Here is a 16,776-nt window from a genome sequence, read left to right as displayed (position 1 = left end):
CTGAAATTATAAAATTTATCTATAACTAGCATGTATAGCATGCTAAGCATGGAAATATTCACTGAATCAAAATTGCTGATCTTTCCTGAGAAAACCTTTGTAACTACATTACACAAGAAACTCCACTCTTTCCTAAGACCCATTTTCCTAATATCACTCAGTTTAGAAGTAGGAAGTGCATAGTGCATGGAATTGAGCATATTGACTATATCAGTGTTAGTGTAAGGTGAAGTCACATTGTTATCAGGAATTTTGAAACATGCTTTTATCACATCACTATTTATACAGAATTCTTTACCTTTAATGGTTAGAGTGATGGTCTTATCTGTAGAGTTATAGGTAGCAGTGGTCCACATCTCTTCAACAACTTCACAGAAGATTGTGGGTGATTCCAGCATGGCATAATTGAGCTTGCAATTCTTCACAAAGTCCATCATCTTGTGATAGTCATCCGATTGCTGAATACCCTTGTTCACTAATGCAGTGAAATTGTTATTCTCATAAATGAATCCAGTTTGAGACATAATCTTTACAACAGGTGCCATTGTTAGAGAATAAGAGCTTGAAGAGAAAGAGAGTAAGTGCTTTGAGAGAGAATGAAATTAGAGCAGTTAAATTGAGAATGATAAAAGAAAAACAATTGCAATGAAATAAGCTTTTATACTATCTCAAAAATAACTGATAAAAATAATAAAGTAAAATAAAGTAACCAATAGAAATTGCCTAAAATAGCCGTTTAAAAATAAACTGTAAAAATTTCACTTATTATCCGTCGTGTTATGCTTACAAACTGTAAGTATACTCGATTGATCATGTACATGGAATTAACGGCTGAGATTAAGACAATTCGACGGATGAGGATAAACTGTTATCCGCCGAGACATAAAATATTCCAGAAAAGTAATTGAATTTTATTAGCAAATTGTATTTCGACGGATGATTAAACTCGATGGATAAGGGTCATCCGTCGAGATGTATATATTGACTTAGCCAAAATTTCATCCAAGACTGAAAAATCAATTAAATTTCTGGCTGCATTCCAACTTGCAAATTAACTCAGATAGATTTAAGAGTAATTAAGCATACCTAACTCACTTACCAACCTTGAAAAGGTGGATTCATCCAGTGGCTTGGTAAAGATATCTGCAAGCTGCTTCTCACTGGGAACAAAATGTAGTTCCACAGTACCATTCATTACATGTTCCCTTATGAAATGGTACTTGATATCTATGTGCTTTGTCCTTGAATGTTGTACTGGATTTTCAGTGATGGCAATTGCACTTGTGTTATCACAGAAAATATGAATCCTCTCAACTTGCAAACCATAGTCTAGCAATTAATTTCTCATCCATAAAATCTGTGCACAGCAACTGCCAGCAACAATATATTCAGCTTCAGCTATAGAAGTAGAAACTAAATTTTGCTTTTTACTGAACCAGGACACAAGCTTGTTTCCTAGAAATTGACAGGCTCCTGTTGTACTCTTTCTATCAATTCTACAAGCTGCATAATCTGCATCTGAATAACCAGTTAGATCAAAACCATAATCTCTAGGGTACCAAATGACAAGGTTTGGTGTTTCCTTGAGATATCTGAAAATTCTCTTAATAGCTATTAAATGAGATTCTCTAGGATCAGCCTGAAATCTAGCACATAAACATGTAGCAAACATTATATCTGGCCTACTAGCTGTTAAGTACAGAAGTGAACCAACCATGCCTCTATAACTTGAAATATCCACAGACTTTTCAGTAGTGTTTAATTCAAGCTTAGTTGCAGTGGCCATGAGAGTTTTTGCAGATGTGCAATCCATTAGATCAAACTTCTTTAAAAGATCAAAAATATATTTAGTTTGACTAATGAATATTCCATCACTAACTTGCTTAACTTGTAAGCCAAGAAAGTAAGTTAGTTCTCCCATCATACTCATTTCATACTTACTTTGCATCACTTTGGCAAATATTTTGCAAAGTTTCTCATCTGTAGAGCCAAAAATAATATCATCTACATAAATTTGAACAAGTATACTAGAGCCATTAACATTTCTGAAAATTAAAGTTTTATCTACAGTACCTCTTGTGAAGTAATTTTCCAAAAGGAACTTTGATAAAGTGTCATACCAGGCTCTAGGTGCTTGCTTCAGTCCATAAAGTGCTTTCAAAAGATAATAGACATGTTCTGGAAAATTTGGATCTTCAAAACCAGGAGGTTGACTGACATAAACTTCTTCCTCCAAATCTCCATTCAGAAAGGCATTTTTGACATCCATTTGATAGATCTTGAAATTGGCATGGGCTGCATAGGCTAAGATGATTCTGATGGCTTCAAGTCTTGCAACAGGAGCAAATCTTTCATCAAAATCTATTCCTTCTTGATGACAATATCCCTTAGCAACCAATCTAGCTTTGTTCCTGACTACTATGCCATTTTCATCCATCTTGTTTCTGAATACCCACTTGGTGTCTATTGGATTCTTTCCTTTAGGCTTGGGCACCAGCTTCCATACATTATTTGTAATAACCCTAATTTTGGAATTTTTTTGAAACCCTTATGAATAGTGATTTTGCTGATTATGTTGAATAAGAAAACTTTTCATACCACACTTTGTAGAGGTTCTTTTATTGTTATTCTGAGATCTTATTAGTACTCTATATGGTATATAAGTGTATGTAAAGATCGTCAGAATCCAAATTCGAACACTTTGATTTTTCCCGAAAATCCACCAGATACCGAAAGAATTGAGTATAAGGTAACAGGATAAAAAGGATTTAAATTCAAGGATTATAAGAGAGGATCATATAAGAAATATAATATATTGAGAAAGGTTTAGGGGAACCCAAGTAATAAGATCCCGGGTATGATCCCTCAAACGATAAACGAGAACAAAAATTAAGCGAATCGTATAACATATAAGCGGTCATTAACCAAACAATTAAGCAAGGATTAGCATAAAAAGATGCTTCCACCACCAAGTGATGACAAGTGGCAAGAGATGAAGTCACCAAGATGATGTCATGCTTAGTCATACTCCACTCACTTTAAACAACCAACAAATCATCCAAATATCCCATTCATTTCATTTTCCACCACAAAAACATTCAACAAAGCAAATACTCTTCCAAGAACACATAGCTCACGACTTTTTCATTTTTTCAAGGAGAAAAATTCCAAAAATCAAGTTTCTAGCTTTGTTAATTTGCAAGGTTTACCCAAGGTCCCTTATGATTAGATAAGCATATCCTAGGAGTTTAAGCTTCTATTTCTTCATGAATCTCTTCCAATAAATCAAGGAAGAAGATGATGAATAGTGTTTTCAAGATTACTAACTTTATTTTCTTTGATTTTCTTTAAGATCCAAGCATTCCTAAGCTATCTCAAGGCTTCTCAAGGCTTCTTAAGGCTTCCTAGCTACTCTTATCACTCCAAGGAAGGTATAACACCTCCAAACCCTAACTTTACTTTGAGTATTAAGATGGTTTTGATGGTTATAGTAAATGAGAAGCATGATGCTTGTGTGTTTAGAGTTTGGATTGGATTTGTAGTGATTTGGATGTTGAAATCTTGTTTATAATTAATGAAACTTAAGTATAGCTAGTAGTTCATGTGTGGGGTTGTAGAAATTGGAAAATCTTGAGGTTTGGGGACTGATGTAGTAAGGTTTGGATGAGGGTTGGTTGTATTGTTGGTTGTGAGTTGAATGGTGGTTGTTTGGGGTGGTTTAAAACTTGGTAATCGCGTAAACATAGTCGTCGTAATGCCCGATTTACTTTAGACTGTTTTTGTTCTTAACATCAGGACCCGTGAACTCACTGTTAGGTTTTGACCATTGCCATGATTAGATAGTTCATGTTACGAGCTTCGTTTTGATATGTGGTTCTTTGAATCCGATGTACGGTTTAGAAGAAACGACCGTTTTAAGTAACGGCGCTTCACGACCGAACCATTACCCCTCGCCTTAGTTTGAAACCTTGGTTAAGGACTTTAAATGACTAATTGGGGTATGAAGAAATTATGTTAAGTGTATTAGGCAGTTGGTAAGGTACTCGCGAAAGAATCGCCTTAAAAATCTTAATGGTTAATTTATTAAAAATGGTGGAGCCGAGGGTACTCGAGCGACTTAAGTGAATCGTTAAGCGCGAAAGCGAACGTTAGGGGTCTAATTGGTTAAAGTCTAGTTTCTTAAGCGACCGGGGATTAATTCCGACTTATGTTGTTGTTCATAGGTTATCGGACCCACTCTAAGCTTAAGTCTATCCGGGAACACTCAGGCAAGTTTTCTACCCGTTATACTGTTGTTGTGATGTATATATATATGCATTATCTTGTGATAAGTGCATGATTGTTATTAGCAAATCTTGCGATATATTGGAGCATGTGATATGGTATATATGCATGTCTGTTTCGTAATCTTGATATCTAATTGTTGATTCAATTGCTTATAAGTTGCATAATACCTATGCTAGAGATAAGCAGTAGTTGCGTATACCCATAGTATAGGGGACCCAAAGGTGAACATTTTTCTAAACCGAGAGTCGATGTTCCCGAGTATAATATATATATATATATATTGATATAGTTTTCAAAACTATTAATCGAATAAGGTTTATTTGATAACTTTATTTTATTTAATGAAAATTATTCTGAATATTCATTCGAGGACTTATGACTCCGCTTACTTTATTTAATGAATATTATTTTGAATATTCATTCGAGGACTTAAGACTCCGTTTATTTTATTTAATGAATATTATTTTGAATATTCATTTGAGGACTTATGACTCCGCTTATTTATTAAATAATATTCTTTATTTTATTAAAGAATAATGTTTCGATAATCAAACTTATTTTCGATTATTCAAATAAAGATCATACTTTCGTATAAGTATATCTTTGGTTATTTATTATTCATTTCAAGTATAAGTTTTAAAACTTTTACTTCAATTATTTTTATAAGGATTATCCTTATGGGAATATTATTTAAATAATAATATTCAGATATTTTCTAATATATCGGGACTGATTTATTTCATTAAATCGGCATTACTCCAAACATTCTTAAAAATGTTTCGAGTCTTCAAAATGATTTTAAAAGTTAGAGCGGATCCCAAAACTCGTTTTCAGATTTAAGATCTTCCTTTCGAAGGAGACTTGAATATTCGCTCAAAAATCTTAGGGATCCGGCTCTGTGGTGTATTTTATATTCGCAACGAGGTTGCTGTTTTGAGAAAACAATTTGATTACTTGCCCAACGTTCGGGAAGTAAGTCCATCTAATTGAGTCGGCATAAGCGACAGGCCGGGGTACGGTCTATGAAGGTGTAAGAGGCTGGGTGACAGTCCATCCACGCGTGAGTGGCCAGGTAACGGTCTAGCGCGAGGTCCTAATGCGGCCAGGGTGATGACCGGCGAGGAATTCATCCATCTACAATAGAAAAGGTTACTTATTGGTATTTTTGCCTGATCAGCAAGATATCGCGTTTATGCCAAAATTCTTTTCCTTTCCAAAATTCATTGGATGTTACAAACTCTGTTCATACTTTACATAACAGAGGTTTCCAGGAAATGTATAAGAGATATATATGTGGATATATATATCAGGACTAAATAAAGTATCTCGTAACTTCATTTCTTTTGAATGATATTTCAAAGATTGAATCTATTCAAACATTTTCTTGTAGTCTCATCTATGTGATGAACTTTTGAAACTGATGATACCTTGAATGATGGTAGTTCAAGTAGTATCCGGAAAAGATATAAGTATATTGGAGTATCTTGTAACTTCATCTTTTGAACTTATATCTAGTAATGATTATCTTATGCATGTCAAAAATTTTCAGAAAAACGTTGAGACAAGGTTAGATATATGAGATCACCTTGCAACGATATTTTTATACAGTTATAGACTGGAACTCTGTGTATATTATACATGTCAGAGGATTTTAAAGATTATGAAAAGTATATATACTTATATACTGAATATTTTGCGACTTGGTCGCGTTAAGATATCAACTTGGTTCATTTCTTCTTGACCAAGACTTTCATGAGTACTATGAGAATGCTCATATATTGTTAATTATTATACATATTATTTTGGTGGGCTTGTTGCTCACCCTTGCTTTCTTCTTTCATCACACAACAACAGATAGAAAAGATGAACAAGACCAAGCTTCCAATTCGCAAGCGGTTAGGAAACATTCCGCAGTTTTCTGGAAGCGTTGATGCCGCCGTAGCTGAGGTAGGAGCTACCAATAGGCTAGGTTTTCAACTATTGATGAACCAGACTTATGTATATTTATGAATTGTAATAATGGCACAGAATATGTAAGTTATTCAGAAACCCTTTTTAAGGTGAAATGGTTTATAATTGTGGAATAAAATGACTTGTGTTATTTTTGGTATTCATCTCTGAGACTATAACTTGTGGTGTGTGTGTATATTGTGGGGTCACCTTACGCAGTAGTTGGTTGACTGTTAAGATTAAGTATTGATAAGGGAAATGGAACTCGTGACAACCTGGATCCCCGACCCCGGATTTGGGGGTGTTACAGAAATGGTATCAGAGTCAAGCGTTATAAACCTCAGAGATGATGTGACGTTAAGATAATAAGTTCACTAAGATAATAAGAACTCTTGCCAAGTTCATAGTCGGGCTACCTAACGTAGTACTGACAGTTAAAACCCTTATGGGAACCCTTATAAATATCGTGATAGAAGCATAGTTCGTTATCGTATATAGTAGCGGGACTCCGAACCCTGAGGTTGAGGAGCAACAGCGCGATGATGTTTTATTACTGATTAGGGATCAGATTGTGGATCCAATGGAACACCCTAATGAGGGACCGAATGATATTCATATTGAGGATGTAGCGGTTGAGGATGTTGTCCCAGAAGGGATTGTTGTTGAGAAGGATCTCGTGGAGGATCCTAACAAGACTGAAGAGATGATCGCTGAGGAATTGGTAACCATGGTTAGGGTGACTACTAGAGGTAGGATTGGCTGGTCACTGCCGGAGGTTCGTTCAAGTTTGTAAAGATAGTAGCCCCTTTAACGCGGCTTACTCGTAAGACTGAGAAGTTCGAATGGACAGAGAAATGTGAGAACAACTTTTAAGAACTGAAGCAAAGGTTGGTGACGTCCCCTATGTTGGCGTTGCCGGATGGAAAATGAGATTTTGTGAAGTGTAGTGACGCTTCGCATAAGGAATTAGGGTGCTTATTATACAGCACATCAAGGTAATCGCGTACGCGTCAAGACAATTAAGGGAATATAAAATTCGATATCCCCACCCATGAGCTTGGGCTCGTGGCAATAGTTTTGCCCTAAAGATTAGAGGCACTTCTTGTATGAAGAGAAGTGCGAGATTTACACAAGCCATAAGTGCTCTAGTACATTTTCACGTAGAAAGAGCTCAACATGCGCCAACTGAGGTGGTTAAAGCTAATCAAGGATTACGATTATGAGATTCTTTATCATCCAGGGAAAGCCAAAATGGTGGTTAATGCCCTTAGTAGAAAGGAGAAACTCAAGATGATATTGTCTCTAAGAGAGTTGATAAGAGATTTTGAGAAAATGGAAATAGAAGTAAAGGCAACCGGAGCCGGTACCGAAAAGCTATTTGAGATCGCTATGCGGTCTGGATTATTGGAAAATATAATATTGTGCCAAGAAAAAGTGATGAATGAAGGCAGAGAGTCAATGACTGGAGAAGAGATCCATTCCGAGAAAGATGATAAGGGGATAGTGAGGTGTTCCTACATAATTTGGGTTCCAAAAGTTCAAGAGCTTAAGGATGAGAACTTAGATGAGAGCCATAGTTTGAGGAATAAGATTTAGGGCAAATCCTGAATGTGATAGTCAGGGAGGTTGCCATCAAGAAAGAAAGAACCCGTAACATAATAAAGTGGAAAACAAGGTTTTTAACGTATAAGATAACCCCGATTATGGGAGAAGATTGAAACGTTTCATACTGAGAAAACAGAAGTCGAACAAGATAGGGAGAACCAGGATGGTACTCCTATTGGGCAATTTATGGACCTGTCTAAACAGAACTTATACTTTTATTCCCAACCACCACCTTGAGGAAATAATGCGGTGAGAAATTCTTTCAGGACCTTAAGTCGCTAAGCTATCAGAGTTCCAAGGAACAAGCTGACCTAGCCGAGGCAAGAGCCTGGCTAAAGGAAATAGAGAAATGATTTTATATTCTAAATGATTGATGAAGCGCAAAGATGTTTTTGTAGCATGCAGTATTTACAGCTTCAGCCCAAAAATATGTTGGCAGTTTAGATTCTTCAAGCATTGTCCTAGCAGCTTTAATAAGTGATATGTTCATCCTTTCCACTACTCCATTCTGTTGTGGAGTTCTTGCTGCTGAAAACTCTTGCAGAATCCCATTTTCCTCACAAAATGCTCTCATGACAGAATTCTTGAACTCAGTTCCATTGTCACTCCTGATTCTTCTAACCTTGAAATCAGGATGATTATTGACTTGTCTTATGTGATTGATGATGATTTCACTAGCCTCATCTTTAGACTTTAGGAAATATGTCCAAGAGAACTTTAAGAAATCATCTACAATTACTAGGCAAAATCTTTTTCTTGAGATGGACAGTACATTGACTGGTCCAAACAAATCCATGTGAAGCAGTTGCAAAGGCTCTTCAATTGTTGAATCAAGTTTCTTCCTGAATGATGCTTTGATCTGCTTCCCCTTTTGGCAGGCATCACACAGTCCATCCTTAGAAAACTCCACTAGAGGAATGCCTCTGACCAGTTATTTCTTTAATAGCTCATTCATGGTCTTGAAGTTTAAGTGGGATAGCTTCTTGTGCCATAGCCAACTTTCATCCTGACTTGCTTTACTGAGAAGACAAGTTACAAATTATGCATTAGATGAGTTGAAATCAGCTAGGTACACATTTCCTTTTCTCACACCAGTGAGAACCACTTTGTTGCTTCTTTTATTAGTCACAACACAAGCTTCTGAATTGAAGGTTACTGAGTTGCCTTTATCACAAAGCTGGTTGATACTCAACAGATTGTGTTTGAGACCATCCACTAAAGCAACCTCCTCAATGATGACATTGTCCTTTGAAATCAAGCCATATCCCACAGTATAACCCTTGTTGTCATCTCCAAAAGTAATACTTGGGCCAGCTCTCTCCTTAAACTCTGTGAGCAGGGTAGAATCACCAGTCATGTGTCTTGAACAACCACTATCCAAGTACCAAAGATTCTTTCTGTTTCCCTGCACACATCAAAATCAAATCAAGTTGATTTTGGTACCCAAGTTTTCTTGGGTCTTGCCTTGTTAGCTTTCTTTTTATGTTTCTTAGGCTTTATCTCATTTGGCTTAGGAATTTCATATTCATCCTTAGTCATTAGAGTTGGGCCTTTGAAACCATTCATTGCAACAGAATTATCATGCATATTATGACTAACAGAAAATGGCATGCTGTGTGTAAACATGTTATTCCAGTAAGGCATGCTAAATGGCATTTGTGGCATACTATATGCAACATAATAAGGATTAGGTGCAAATGGCATATTAGCAAACTGTGCATTCATGTTCTGTGTAGACATAGCATTAACAGGCATAGGAGGCATGGCATTCATGTTAGGAAATTGAGGTTGCATAGACATGGAAGTAGGCATGGCAGATTTGCAATTAACATACAGATGATTTACACTACCACACTTGACACAGATTTTTCTAGGAGCATATTTATCAGGTGTGTAGTTATTGTGTTTGTTAATCCCTACTTTACCATTCCTATTGTTTTTCTTTTTAGTCTCTGTTCTTACCTCAATCTTTTCAAGTCTGTCACTTAACTGTTTGACAGTCATGTGACCAACATTAGCCTTTTTCCCTTTTTTAACTTGACTTGACTCTCCTGAAACAAAGTTCTTGGAAACATACCCATACTTCTCATTCAGCTTAACTAGTTTGGCCTTACTGATGGGCTTGCTCACAACCGACAGATGATGATTTTCATTATTCGACGGATAACACTTTTTGTTATCCGACGGATGATCTTCATCATCCGTCGAGTCTACATCTGTTAGCAGTCCATCTACCAAATTAGGTTCTAGTTTCTCTTTGTTCTTTTTCTAGGCTTCATTACAGAAGGACTCGATTCCTTGAACTTTGGTGATTTGAGCATGGACATCCCTGGATGTTTTCCATGCCTTAATCACCTCTTGTTCACGCTCGAGCTGCTTCTTCAAAATTTCTTCATTTATCAAGGACTCAGTTAATTCCTCCTTGGCAATCTTACACTCAATTTTTAATTTCTCAAAATCAATAAACTGAGACTCAAGCACATTATTCCTCTCACTCAAAAACAAATTGTTTTCTTTGATTTTAGTATTTTCTTTAGTAAGAGACTTAAGTGTAACACGCAAATGATATAACTCTGTAGACATGTCATTAATGGCATCATTACACTCATCTTTAGATAAATGTGCAAGGTTTGTAGTAATTTTTTTTTATCGTAGGTAACCCGCAGCCGCTACCCTTCGGGTGCGCACTGGGTAAACCCTACGGGCTCATATAATAGCCTGCAAACTACGTGAACCAAGGTAAACCGCATTTAAGCGACAGACTCTGACTCAGGAGGCATAATCATAAATTCTCCTCCCGTGGGATTCGAACCTGTGACCAAGAGGATAATTTTCCTCTCTTTAACCAACTGAGCCAACCCTTGCGGGCAGGTTTGTAGTAATTACCTGATTGCTTGAGGAACTTGTTTCTGTCTCATCAAACTTGGCCATTAGGGCTAGATTGACATAACTGACATCTTCATCTTCATCCAGACCATCTGCTGCCTAGTCATTTTCTTGTGTAATAAAAGCCCTTTCCTTTTGCTTGAGTAGATCAAAGTATTTTTTCTTATAATCCACAGACTCAAACTTTTTCTTACTGGAATCTGACTTCCTACACTCACTGGCAAAATGCCCTGCCAAGCCACATTTGAAACATTTGAATTTTGATTTATCCACCATGTTTCTATTTGGCTTGGCTGCTCCAAAGTTCTTCTTGAACTTGAGCTTGGCAAATCTCCTGGAAAGAAAATCTAGGTGATCATCAATGTCCTCCATGTCATCTTGGCTCAATGAATCTTCACTTTCTACTGCAAACCCCTTGCCCTTGTTCTCACAGACCCTTGAAGTTGATTCAACAGCTTCCATCTTCACTTCCTTCTCCTTTTCCAACTCAGCAACTAGTGCAATGGATCCTCCTTTCTTCTTCCCTCTCTACATCCTTTCATCCTGCTCTATTTCAAGCTCATAGGTTTTCAGGATGCCATACAGTCTCTCCAAAGTAAACTCCTTATAGTCTTGTGAGTTTCTTAATGAGACTGTCATTGGTTTCCATTCCTTTGGAAGAGATCTAAGGAATTTCAGATTGGAATCTTTAGTTTGATAGACCCTTCCATGCAAATTTAGAGCATTTAGTAGTTTATGAAACCTACTAAAGATGTCAGTGAGAGACTCACTTTCTTCATTATGGAAATGCTCATATTGCTGAATCAGGAGCTGCATCTTGTTTTCTCTAACTTGCTCAGTACCATCACAGATGATCTGTATTGTATCCCAAACTTCCTTGGCAGTTTTGCAGTTGATAATGTTGTCAAACATATCTCCATCAACTCCATTAAACAGGATATTCATGGCCTTTTTATCCTTCCTGACTTGTTCAATGTCAGGATCAGACCATTCATGCCTTGGCTTGGGGACTAATGGCTCGTTTCCTGTTGCAGCTCTCATTGGAACATGAGGGCCTCTTTCTATGCAGTCCACATAGGCCTCATCTTGAGAAAGCATATGAAGATGCATCTTTACCTTCCAATGATGGTAATTATCTTTATCTAGAAAAGGGATCTTGACTCCAACATCCTTCTTGTTCATCTTGCTGTATTGTTCTGATCTTTAAACTCTTTGTAAGTTAAGAGCTTGCTCTGATACCAATTGTTAGTCCCTTAACAATATGACAAGAATTACAGAAGGGGGGTTGAATGGAATTCTTGAAACTTTTTCTTGAAATAAAATGTTCTAACTCAAATATAAATATAAGTGTATTGATTAGCACAATGCGGAATAAAACTCAAGTGAATCAAAACACAAGTAATTAAAAACAAGAGTTTTTAATAACTTTCTGGTGGATTTGAATGATTCCACCAGAGATATATATTATATATCGAGAGAACCCTGTGTGCAAGAATGCTCACAGCTGCTTACAAATATTGAACTGCTGAGAATACAGAGAAATGCTAAGAATTCTGCTTACAAATGTTTCTCTTGTTGTTTCTCAGATTCTTGTTTCTATTTGCTACTTCTTGGTTTATATATCACCAAGATTACAAAGTAATAAGACAAGATAATAAAAATAAAAACTATCTAATCTATTATAATGCTACTTCATTACTCTATTCCAGCATCTTTGAATATCTTCATAATAGCATGGAAATGGTAATGCTTCTTTGTTCTCGAAAACCCAGTTGAATAGGCTACCACATTCCATTTGCATCCACTCGACGCATGTGACTGTGTTGTCACTGTAAACTGATATTTGAATTCTTCATCTGTCGGGTTTATGATCATCCGTCGAGATTGATCATCCGTCGAGATATTGATCATCCGTCGACTTCATTGTAGGTTATCCGTCGGGTAGCAAACCGGCACTTGACTTCATTTCACTTATGCAGAATTATAAGACATCATCTATGTACAATTAATCAACCTATTCTGCATATCTAATTAAAGTCAACATGACTTGAATACTACTTACAGAATTTATACAATGGTGAATGCAGAAATGTGCTACAGACTCATTATTACATAAGCTACTCACTCGATGGATAAATAAGTCATCATCCGTCGGGACTGTGTTGAGTTATCCGTCGGGACTAAAATTCTTATCCGTCGAGTGCTACATTATTTCACTAAGTGAAATCTATTAAGGTGTTTTGTTCAAGTAATCATCAAGTCCACAACATATACACAACAATTTCCTCAGGACGCACCACGTGTTCAATGCCTATTCACTTCCCCTAGTCTATATAAACTTAATCCCTTTTACTTCTTTTTCCTTTTTCATTATTCACAAACTTTTTTCATTATTCACAAACTGCAAATACTTACATACCCTTTCATCTCCATCTAACGTTCCGAGCTTCCACGGTGTTCAGGATCCCGATGATCTCAGCTTCTCTCTCTGATTCTCAACCTTTATTCTCAGATCAAGGTACATATCACTCCTTTTTCTTTCTTCATTGCCTGTTTATTTTTGCAGACCCTCTTGCATACTCCATGAACTTAAACTGACACATTTATATATAATTCTTGTATACATCTGTCTATATCTAAGCTTAGATGCCTGTAACTACTTTTACTTTTGAATCTCATACCTTGATTGCATCACTATGTCATCCATTTATGTCACTTATCTTTCATTTATTATAATTACACTGTGGTGTTGCGATTAAACTCGTAACACCACATATTTGCTCTATGCCTGTTTATCTTCCCGCTTATGTACACCTAACTTTATATCACATAATCATGCATATATCTGCACATACATCAATCATCACATCCGTAAATTAGATGCATGTCTAGGCCTGACCCAGATCTCCCTTGATTGGCCCTAGTAGACAACGTGCTTCAATGTTTATGTTACGACTATAAATTTGGGCCTTCTTGATAATTCCCTTTCCTGAAACTTCCCTGCTTCAACTTTGAGCTGGTACCTAAACCTAGTGATATCCATTTTTATTCAAGAGACTCTTGAATAAATATTTCTATACCCATTTAGCAATTCCTATAACCTGTTTGACATATTGTCTGTGCGCTTATTTCTAATGAACATGCCTCCCCGTAGTTGTGAATCCTTCCAGATCCATTGTATTTTTTTTTCATCTTACAATGAAGTTTAGATTCAATCCAATATTGGTGCATTCCTTTGTTCAATTCCAACTCTATGTCATTAGGATTAGCTTGCAGTTTGCTCATTCTGCTTTGCACCTTTGCAGATGTCAAGCGGATCTGTAGCTGCCATCTCCCACCAATCTAGTACCAATGAAGCCGTTCGTGTGGATCTTTTCGACCTTAGTTCAGATCCTTCAGCTCCTCCTAGAACTGTCGATTCCAGGACTTGTTCCAAAGTTTGGGTAGTAAACCCTGAACATGCCATAATCACAGTCAGAACCCCCAATCACCAGATCCAATTGAGAATACGGACTTAGAACACCTAAACTGGACCACCTCTGAAGAGAATCTGGATAAAATGTCTTCCCATCGTACACCTGTACCTGATCTACCTTTGGCCAGGGAACCTGAGCTAGTGGGGGCTGTTACTGAAGCCACAGAATGTGAGACCAACTCAGTAGTTTCTAAAAATGCCAACCTAATTTGTGAGAACACGAATACTACCATGAATGGAGTTACACTGACCAACCTCTTAAATTATTGTAACCTCGGGTGCCACCTTGTTATACCCGCCAGATGAGAACATTGCCATAGATTCAATAACTTTGATCCTGAACAAGCCATCCTCAATGTTGTCCTCTCTACACACAACCTCAGAATAGGTATATCCTTGCCCTTACACTCCTTTTTCGTCAAAGTGTTGGACAGATTCAACCTTGCACCCGTTCAACTCACACCTAACTCCTATAGGATGGCCATGTGCATGTACATCATATATCGTAAGGAGCTTAAAACAGTCTTATCCGCATATCAGTTGACCTACTTTTACGAAATTAAGCCATCATGAAAAAATTCAGGAAACTTCTATCTTGCTGGTTGGGGAGTGCACAGAGGTTAGTACATAAGTGGAAATAAAAAATGGATGTACGGGTGGCAACATCATTTTTTGTATTGCTATGGTTGCCCATGCTACAAGAAAGATTTTAATCTGCATCTTATTCAGTGTTATAAAACTTAACTTTCTTCTATAGACATCTAGAGGGTTTCTCTACCTCCCTTCGTTAATTTGTTGTCCTCATACCTGTGTTTGTAGCGGCCTCTGTTATGTCACCCCTCATAGGTAAACTATTAAAGCATTCTCAACAACCACTTGCCTTTTCACCCGGTCTAGGAGATGGTATAAGTTTACTGACTGGAGAAAACTTGAAAGATTGTGGGTTTGTTTCTAAGGGACATTCAGCTGATAAAGTTGGGACCTCACATATGATAGGTTCATGCATGCATCTTTATGTTTTCTCCATTACTTCATAGTGACCGTTTCATACTACTTTATCCATGTTTCCCATATATTTTGACTCATTTCCATTATCTATTTTTGCAGAGATGGCTTCTGGAATTCCCTCTGGAATTAAGAAGATAATTAGGTTTTGAAAATATTTTTTCTGATGACGAGAACACGGATCCTATTCAGGTCTCCCCCATTTCAAGATTTCCACATTCATCCTCAACCCTGGAAAAGTCCGGAACCTTTACAAAAGGAATCTTTCTTTGACTACTCCTGATCATGTTAAAGTTTCAGTTTCCAAGTTGGGAAAGAGATTAAGAAGTGGTGTTGTTATAGAAGATGTCGGGAAGTTTCACTTGTTTAGCGAGATGCTCAAAAACTAAGTTCCTGATGAAATCATCACCCAATGAGATAAGATCAAGTTTATTGAAGTTGCACCTCTCATCACCATGGCCAATGCCTAAAGTCTATTCCTCCAGCAGAAGCACGGGAAGCGAATCACTAAAGCTTCCCGTATGGACCAAAGGCTTTCCGAGGAGGTCAAAGTATTAAGAGCTTCTTTAAAAGCTAGGGACGGCGACATAAAGAGAGTTGCAGAAACTTTGAAGAAGATAAGGAACTCGGAATCCAAGCTTCTCAAGGAAAGGGACCAGCTTAACCAGACCATCAGTACCATGGACTAGGAGAAGAAGAAGTAGCAGCTGAACATGCCAGAAAGATGCACGAGCTTAAGCTGAAGATTTCCAAACTTAAAACGGTGGTGTACAATAACAAAGCCGTGCTTTTGGACGCCAAAAAGGCAAAGTACAAGGTTGGATGGGCCAACTGTGTGAAGGACTTTATAAAATCCACCATAGATGAATTCCCCAATTTGGACTGGTCAAAGCTTGGAGAGGATACTGCTAGGGAAGCTGAGCAGGTTAGGAAGGAGAAATCCAAAGAAGCTGTGAGGGCTAACCCAATCGTAATTGATGCTCTTACTATGGAAAACAAAGCTCCAGCCACTGTTTCCAGGTTGAGGTACACTCAGATGATCCTCTTGTCGATGAACCTGCCATCGTTGAGATGGCCATTGATGTTGTGACCACTTATTAGCTCTTCTACCATGGTTAAATCTCATTTCTTCTAAGAACTTTTTGTATGATCCTGTGAACTAAACGGTGCTTTACACCAAGACTTATGGTTTTCTTTGGATGATGCCACCTAAATTCCCTTTCCCCATACTTTCATTTTAGTTATCGTACTTTGGTTTCCTTTAATATTTCGATACTACTCTAAAGTAGATGTTAGGTGCACTTAGCTTAGATGTACATCTAATTCTATAAAATAAACACCTAGTCTTATTTAAAATTTTCTCCTGTAAAACCTAAGTTTGGCTTCATCTGTCACTAGGATTAGTTACAGGTATATATGGTCAAATTTGGGTGAAGTTCTGCTTGCCAAGCCTTAACTCGGGATAACATTATTCCTTATTAGACATAAATTAGACTTCACATAATCTATCCTTATTTTAAGAACAAAAAAAATAGGTTCAAATTGTACCTTTACACCCTATAACCAAA

The 16,776-nt window shown here is 37.1% G+C and overlaps 1 long non-coding RNA gene across 1 annotated transcript; it reads left to right on the top strand.

The window, feature by feature from the left end:
* Nucleotides 1-13,109: 13,109 nt before the first annotated feature.
* LOC141660559 (uncharacterized) lies at nucleotides 13,110-16,437 on the top strand. Its single transcript, XR_012549878.1, has 3 exons — nucleotides 13,110-13,246; nucleotides 14,034-15,199; nucleotides 15,311-16,437. It is a non-coding gene; the product is annotated as an uncharacterized LOC141660559 (long non-coding RNA).
* The last annotated feature ends 339 nt before the right edge of the window (nucleotides 16,438-16,776 follow it).

The sequence above is a fragment of the Apium graveolens genome, chromosome 1, assembly GCF_009905375.1.
Source record: "Apium graveolens cultivar Ventura chromosome 1, ASM990537v1, whole genome shotgun sequence".
NCBI classification, from domain to species: Eukaryota; Viridiplantae; Streptophyta; class Magnoliopsida; order Apiales; family Apiaceae; genus Apium; species Apium graveolens.
The sequence above is the reverse complement of the archived record's forward strand: the minus strand, read 5'-3'. Positions and strand labels throughout refer to the sequence as shown.